The sequence below is a fragment of the Camellia sinensis genome, chromosome 14 (assembly GCF_055761805.1).
Source record: "Camellia sinensis isolate YWXY chromosome 14, ASM5576180v1, whole genome shotgun sequence".
Taxonomy (NCBI): Eukaryota; Viridiplantae; Streptophyta; class Magnoliopsida; order Ericales; family Theaceae; genus Camellia; species Camellia sinensis.
Genome location: NC_138974.1, coordinates 140,198,524 through 140,207,608, shown reverse-complemented (window position 1 = coordinate 140,207,608; position 9,085 = coordinate 140,198,524).

Sequence of the window (9,085 nt, the reverse complement as noted above, 5' to 3'; positions counted from 1 at the left end):
TTTTTTTTTTTTTTGGGCAAATGGGCGAGTTAGAGGTTTTGTATTAAAAATTTATTTCAATTTTTGAAAATTATTTTTTGAGTTTTTAATTAGTAATTTTTTTTTATTTTTAGGGAAATTTTTGAACATTTTAATCAATTAAAAAATGATTAAAATATTAAAAAGTTCGTTAAAATTTTTTAAAAAATAAGAATTGAAGCTTGAAAGATAGTTTTCGAAAACTGAAACCAAACAAAATCGATTCAAACTCACCTATTTAATAAAGGGGTTTAAATGGGTTTGGTGGAGATAGAATGCTAGTGGCGGTGGAAGTGGAGCGGCAACAGTGGAAGTGAAGTGGCGGCAATGGTAGTGGTAAAGTAAGGCAATGGTGGTGGAAGAAAAATGGTAGCAGCGGTGGTGGTAATGGTAGTGGTGGGGCAGTGGTAGTGGTGGTGATGCAGTAGTGAGGGCGGTGGTAGTGGAGTAGCGGTAGTGGTGGTAATGGTAGTGGTGAAGTAGTAGCGATGGTGGTGTAAAGGTGATGGTTATGGTGGTAAAGTGGCGGTGGCGGTGGTGGTAGTGGTGGTAGAAGAGAGTTAGCGGCGGCAGTGGTAGAGTGGTGATGGCAGTGGTGGAAGATACGTGGTAGTAGTAGTGATAGTAGTTGTGGAGTGACAACATTAGTGGAATAGTGGCGACAGTGGTTGTGGAGTAGTGGCGGTTGTGGCGATGGACGTGAGGGAGAGGTGATGGTGGAATGGTGACAGCAGTTGCGGCGGTGTTAATGGATCCATGGCGGTAGAGATGGTGGTGGTGTTGGAGTGGTGGCAATGGTGGTAGAAAAATCCATTTAAACAGGTATTCAAGTCTAACCCAAAGAGGGCTTTGCAAAATAGGAACTGATTTTGGCAAACAAAGAGGGCTTCTCACTTATATAGCATAAAACGATGTCGTTTTGTATAATAAACCTATAGGAGACGAAATTATTTCCTTGCGAAAAATTTTGTACAATGGTGACGAAAATTTTCGTCTCTACAATGGCGCCCAAATATTCCGCGAAATTTTCCAAGGGGGGGAATTTTTTTTGCGACGAAAAATAAAATATAGAGACGAATAAAATTTTCGTCATCTATTGTTTTATTGATTTTAAGCATTTGGTGATGAAATTTGGTTTTTCTCCCTAAAAATACTACAATTGGAGACGAAATCTTACTTTTATCTCTAAAACATGTATATTTGGAGACGAATTTTTTTTTCGTCATGCGTTTTCGTCACCAAAAACCTTTTTTGTTGTAGTGTCAGAACCAGACCACGAATTAAAAAAATCAAAACAAACCTACCGAATTGACTTGAACTGGTTCAGTTTGCAAATTTTTCAATTTCTTATTTTGCCCTGGTTGAATTACACTCACATCCCATAATATTTAACGAAAATAAAATTAGTCTAATAATTTTGACATAATTAAATTATCTCAACTTTATAAGATAGAAGGGGATTTTTTCGAACTTCAAGAAAGATGAGTATAACTTACCCATTATTTTTTATTATAGTCGGTGTTTGTTTTATTTATAAATAATTTCTTACTTTAAGTAAAAACAATTAAAATATAAAAATACATAAAAGGCTTCATTTTTATTGTTTGCCTCATGCTCTAGAAAAGTTGAGCCACTCCTGTTGGTTTTTTATATTAATTTGTGAATATAGTTTGAATAATATTATCATTTAATTAATTTGTGAATTTTTATTTGAATTTGAAATAAATATTAAATGTTTTGGTTGAAATTATGAAAAATATTAATTGTATGTTTTACTCATGGCTTTTTTATTAGGTATTTTCAAACTGATCTATTTACCAGCTTAATGGGTATGATATTTGTACGATTGATTACACAAATGTCATAATTAAAACTTTTTAAGTGATAATAAAAAAAATTGTCATGATCAAATACTACATAAGCTATAACTAAAAATATTTTGAATCACAATTAAAATAATTTAATTAAATTATTTTAATTTGTATGGTTGATATTTACAAGCTTAATTTTGTATGGGTATAATATTTGTACGGTTGATTATACAAATGTCATAATTAAATTTTTGAGTAAATTATAAATACACCTCTTGAGGTTTGATTAAAATACGAATTGTCTCCTGTAGTTTTGAAAATTACATTCCACCTCTTGAGATTTCTAATTTCATAACAAATCGTCCATTTTATTAATAAATTATCAAGTCAATTAACAGTTTTTAATAATATTAGAAATGTTTCAATCAATAATTTAGGTAATTTTATTATTGTATAGGAGGGAAATTATGAATTTCATTTTTTTTAGTTAATTCTGTTGAATAAAAATACCAACAAGGAGGTATTTGTAATTTTTCAAACCACAGAGGGCAATCTATACTTTTAGCAAACCTCAGGGGGTGTATATGTAATTTATCCAAAAACATTTAGTGATAATAAAAAAAAGTTTTATGACTAAACACTTCATAAGATATAATCAAAGACTTTTTAAACCATAATTAATATCACAATAAATCATAATTAACACCACAATATATATAGGATTGTTTTGGGAAGTTGGTTAAAAGTTGACTATTTGCTCTCTTTTTTTTTTTTTTTTTTTTTTTGTCTCTTTGTAAATAAAAAATGTGAGAGGTGATGTGATCCAAACCAGCTTCCCAAATGAGCCCATATATGATCAAGTCATAATTAACACAATCATAAGTTATAACCAAAAATCTCAAACAAACGTGATAACTCCGAAAAAATATTATTATATATCCTAGAATTTTTCTCATAAAATAAGGAAAAATTATAAATCAGATGTAATTTTTAAAAATAAGGGTAAATTACAAATACAACCCCTAAAGTTTGCTTAAAATACAAATCACTTCATGTGGTTCTAAAAGTTACATTCCAACCCCTGAGGTTTTTAATTTTATAACAAATCGTCCCTTTTATTAATAAATCATCAAGTCAATTAATTGTTTTTAATGATGTTATAAATATATTTCAATTAATAATTTAGATAATTTTATTATTGTATAGGAGAGCAATTATGAAATTTTTTTTAGTTAATTCTGTTAAATAGAAAATTTTAACAGGGAGTATTTGTAATTTTTCAAAATACAAGGAATAATCTATACTTTAAGCAAACTTCAGGAGTATATTTGTAATTTTCCCTAAACCGAGCTATTCAAACTCCTATCTCGGCTCATTGTGCGGCCCAACGCCTAGCTCGACCCAATTTGCACACAAATTACTCTCTCACCCCATATTAACAATCTCTTTACTGACATTCTCATCCAACTTAATCCGTCAAACAAGCGTGACCTTATGGTATTGTATATCTCTACTGTCAAATATGACTTATCTTTTATTCAAAGGTCAAAAATAATTACTCTCCTCTTATCTCATCTTATATCATATTTGAATCAAATATAATATAATTAATCTCACAATATATATAATTTATCTCATATCTTATAATATATTATATCTCATCCTCCATCTTTAAGTATTATGAAAGCACAAAAGCCCTACTCTCGAGTTGAAAGGCTACAAATTTGTGAAAGGGTCCAGCTTGTCTCAAGTTGAGATCAAGATTGGACCCGTCTAGTTCGAGCCATGGGGCCCTTTTTTGGCCCATTTTGATAATCCGAACCATTTAATATGTAGAACTCGTCGAGTGTAATATACCTGTAAAAAATCACGTTGATCGGATATCAATAGTTATGTGATCAAATCAATTTTGTATTAAAAAAAATGAACGGTGAAAAAATTAACGGTTGACAAAAAAATTGTTTTGATCACATAGCTATCGATATCCGATCAACGCGATTTTTTACAAGCATATAGTACTTGACGAGTTCTACACATTGAACGGTTCAGATTATAAAAACGAGACCCGTTGTGGGCCCTCAAGGGCCCAACAGCACCGTCCAATCTGATTTCGGATTGGACCAAAGCCAAACCCTTTGTGAAAGGGTCCAGCTTGTCTCAAGTTGAGATCAAGACTGGACTCATCCAGTCCGGTCCATGGGGCCCATTTTTTTGCCCATTTTGATAATCCGAACCGTTCAATATGTAAAAACTCGTCGAGTACTATATGGCTGTAAAAAATCACATTGATCGGATATCAATAGTTATGTGATTAAATCAGTTTTGTATTAAAAAAAATGGACGATGAAAAAATTAACGGTTGACAAAAAACTGTTTTGATCACATAGTTATCAATATCCGATTAACGTGATTTTTACAGGCATATAGTACTCGACGAGTTCTATACATTGAACGGTTCAAATTATCAAAACGGGACCTATGGTGAACCCTTAAGGGCTCAACAACACCGTCCAGTCCGATTTCGGACTGGACCAAAGACAACCCCTTTGTGAAAAATGTTGGAAAAAAAAAGGGCTTCACTCTCGTCCTTTCCTGTTCAGTGTTCTCCCATTACCCCGGGAAAAAGGATTTTGGCGGATTTTGGCCTATGTTTCATTGATTGAGGTTGAATTTAGGGTTGGACATGATTTAATTTGAATTGATTTAGGATAAAATTAAGATTAATTCATTATTTAAGATTTCATAAAAATTAAAATCAAATTAAGCTATTAAAATTAAGGGTGAGTATGTTCCGGATTGATTCGGATTGGGATAAAACCAGAACCAATTCATTATTTACGGTTCCTAAAAAATTGGAACCAATCCAATCTGTTTTAATCATGGAACCAATCCATTTAAACACGAATTGGATCGGTTTAGAACCACGGATTCACATAATTAAATAATAAAAAAAATATATAATATTTTAATTTCATAAAAATATAAACATAGTATCATATTAGTTTCCCAATAGCAACATATCTTTCCACAATAGGGACATATTGTTCTAGAATTTAAACAACTATAAGAAAATTAATTCCATCATAAATATTTAGACCATTACAAATTAAAACTAAAAACTAACAAACAAAAGCAATAAAAGAAGATACTATGCAAGTTTAGCTTTGGATTTATATTTTATATGTAATAAGAGAAGATACTATTATATAATATAAATATAAGTTATTTGTTTACGATCGAAATCGGTTCCAATCTGGAACCGTATGGTTCAATCCGAAACCAATTCGTAGACTACGGACTTTAATTTTTCAATCCAGAACTAAACCACAGATTCAAAAAACCGATCCAAACCTATTGGATTGGACTGGACCAAATCGGATTACGGATTTTACGGATTCTTTGCTTAGCCCTAATTAAAATATTTGATTCAATTTGGAATTGCAATTTCACATAATTTGTTCACAAGAAAAATTATATAATATTTTTTTAAAAATTTAATCTATCATAAATTTTTAAAATAATAACAACATAACTATAAAAAACATAACATCAAAAATTGTTCAACATTAATTTGTCATAATTTTCAAAACAAACATTCACATTATTAAATAAATATAATATCTAGTAAAAATATATATAGTTTAAGTTAAATGGTTTGATTCGGTTCAAATCCGAAACTGTGGACCCAAATTTGGAACCAATCTGCGGAGATCGGTTCTCCAAATTTTCAAATCAGGACTGGACCAGACCACGAATTAAAAAAAATCAAACCAAATCTATCGGATTGGCCTGGATCGGTTTAATTTGCAAATTTTTTGATTTTCTTATTCTGCCCTGGTTGAGTAACACTCACACCCCATAATATTTAATGAAAATAAAATTAGTCTAATAGTTTTGACATAATTAAATTATCTCAACTTTATAAGGTTGAAGGGTATTTTTTTAAACTTCAAGAAAGATGAGTATAAATTACCCATTATTTATTTATTTATTTATAGTTAGTGTTTGTTTTATTTATAAATAATTTCTTACTTTATGTTAAAACAATTGAAATATAAAAATACATAAAAGGCTTCATTTTTATTGTTTGCCTCATGCTCTAGAAAAGTTGAGACAATCCTGTTGGTTTTTTATATTAATTTGTGAAATATAGTTTGAATAATGTTATCATTTAATTAATTTGTGATTTTTTATTTGAATTTGAAATAAATATTAAATGTTTTGGTTGAAATTATGAAAAATATTAATTGTATGTTTACTCATGGCTTTTTAATTAGATATGTAGGGATGTGGTTTGGAAATACTCTTCTTATCCTGGGGGATGCTCGTGATCCGCTGATAGTCACCTAAAAAGGAATAAACACTCTGGTCAGGGGTGCCGGAATTAGCACTCCGACGGACAAGTCAGTCTCAACACTCAAGATTGCTTGTATTCTAAGTTAAGCACAACAATTCTCACATACCTTTCTTAGTCTGCTATTCCTTTATTTATACTCGTTTTCTGGGCCTCGGGGCCAGGCCTACTTTTCACTCATTATCCTCTTATTTACTCGGCTCCATAGTTCAATACCTATTCGGCCTATCTATCTATTTTATTCGGCATCCTGATCGTGCAGGATAGAGCCGAGTAATATCTGTCTTCTAGAGTACGCTTCTGATTCTTCCAATTATCCGGCTCCCATAATTGCCCCCCAAACATCCCGCCAGCATCAGTTAGTCGGCGTGTTTGGCTTCTAGTCTGGGAAGACAAAAATTCGGCGGTTAATCCTCTTCCCGATGCATGTCAGGACGCGTACATGCTTTTTGGTCATTGTAACGCTTTCCCGCCTCATTCGTGCTTCTCTCGCATTTATTACAATTTAAAACTTAAGTCCCTTCGAATACATGCTTTTTCGAATATTTGAACCTCCTGGACTGCCAGTCGGTATCTCTTCTCCGATGCGTTTTCTACAACTCCTCTCCGTCTTCTCTTTGTCTCCTTTGCCTTTTGTAAGTCTTCTTCTCTTCTTTTTGCAATCCTACTTTCCGTATTTATTTTTGATTTAGAATATCCTTGAATCCTCACTAGAATGGCTAAGCATTTGAAAGACCTCCTTTCCGAGGGTCGAATTTCTGGGTTCCGAAGACATTTCTCTATACCTGATGATGTCCATCTATCTCTAGTAATGGACAATACCCTTGATATGGAGAGGGACGACCAAAATACAATCGTTTTTCCTCTCCTATCTATTGCGGAGGATGGAGTTCGCTTTCCCATACACCCATTTCTTAGGGCCGTCCTCCGCCATTAGGGTCTGATTCCCTCGCAACCCCATGTGAATTTTTTTTGAATCGTAATGGGAATCGTAGAGTTGAACTGGCGTCTCAGGATCAACCTTGGCATTCCGGTGATTCGGCACTGCTACGCTTTAGTCAAATCCTCTGGTCGGCTCAGGCACTACTTTCTCAGGGCCAAGGACACCGACCATCACTTGGCAACGATGCTTGCCAGCTCTGGCAAACGAGTTGACGATGTAATGGTCAATGTCCCAGGCAGCTGGGAATTTGGCGAAGGCGAAGATCGCCTAGACCCTATTCCCAGACGGAGGGGTGAACCAGGTTGCCGTGTAACTCCTTGTTTGTTGATCTTTCTTTTATTCGGTTTCTTCTCCAAGTCTAAACCTTTGTTTTTGCAGGCAATAAGTTAAAGAGGATTCTGACCTCGGCTGACGACGCAGTCCTTGCGAAAATTAAGACTGCACTAAAGTATTTTGGCCGTCCAAACATACAGAAGCAAGGGAGAGCCACCCATATTCTCCTGTGGTACAAGCCTACCTATACTATGTTCTCGGCCGCAGACGACATTCTGATCCCAACCGGCGAACAACACCTTACGGCTCTTATCTTTCCCAGCTTCAAGACCCTTAGGAAAATTGGTCTCGAAGCTTCTAATTCGGAGCAAGACTTAGAGCCGGTGGTCGAGGTAGTCGCCGAATCAACCAGGGAGTTCGCTGCCGAGGCTGAAGAGGTTGACGAAGCTCTAAAAATAGCGTTTGAGGCAGCCAGTCTTAACCAGCCTAACTCACCGTCCACTTCGAGTCGGGTGGAGTTTTCCTTTGGAGATATTTTTACAAACTTGGGAGACCTACCCGACGCTTTTTCTGAAGGCATGGCTGGGAAAGATCTCACGCAGATGGCGAGAAAGAGAAATACCGAGCGAATGGCCGCCCGAAGCGCCCAATTTATGAATGAAAATTTTATATGCTCTCAAATTATTTGTCGTATTGTTTGCTGTATGAGTATATAGTTAGGAGAATCAGCAGTTAGAACAAAATGTCAAGCTTACGTGAGACGGCAGACTTAACAACCGATTAAAATTAGGGATCTGATTTAATCATAAACAAAATGAATTCATGACTACTGTTCAGATAAATTGATTCCTGGAATGGCTGGGGCACTCGAGCCGTCTAGATTGATGAATCTGCCCTTGCTCCGGCTGGTTCATGAACGTAGAACGCCGAATAACACGTTACTTTTGAATCTTGTACTGAAGAATCGATTCGTGGAACGGCTGGGGCATACAAGCCGTCTAGATTGATGAATCTGCCCTAGATTAATGAATCTGCCCTTGCCCCAGCTAGATCATGAATGCCGAATATTAGTGGTTGATGGGGCAATTGGGGCATGACTCAGTCGGCGCCGGGCTGTTGACGCTTCAATATTAATGAGATTGCCTCGGAGATGCTGCCCTTGTAGGGAATAAATGGGCATGAACTTCATGAACGAGGGTCCTATTTATGTGCTCAGTGAGCAACTTAGTCCAGCTCTTTGAGGAAGATTAAACAAGTGCGAATGTTAAATAAGCTTTTCTTCAACAGCAGAGGTGAAGCGAAGACGCTAGCTGAGTTGGGAGGTGCTATGAATCGAAGCGGTGAACCTTCACGCACGGGCAGTAGGACTTCAAAGGATCGGGAGAGACACCAATCTCCTCGTCGTCGAAGTAGGTCGCCCAGGAGGGACAATCAACCACAGCGTAAGTCTTCTTAACCCCGTCCTGGAAAGGAATCCGACACGACTCCTCGCCTATTGAGTTTGGCGGTCTTCGTGGGTAATAGACCAATGACAGAGGCGGATTCGATCATTCGAGATCCAAATGTGGCAGTCGAGTTTGCTCGACAGATTTTTCCACCTGAAGTTCAGCAGTCAATGGTAGGTCTGCCGGACTTCGAAGTGTTTCGTGAAAGCGTTCACGGGGCGATGAGGGGACTGTACACGGC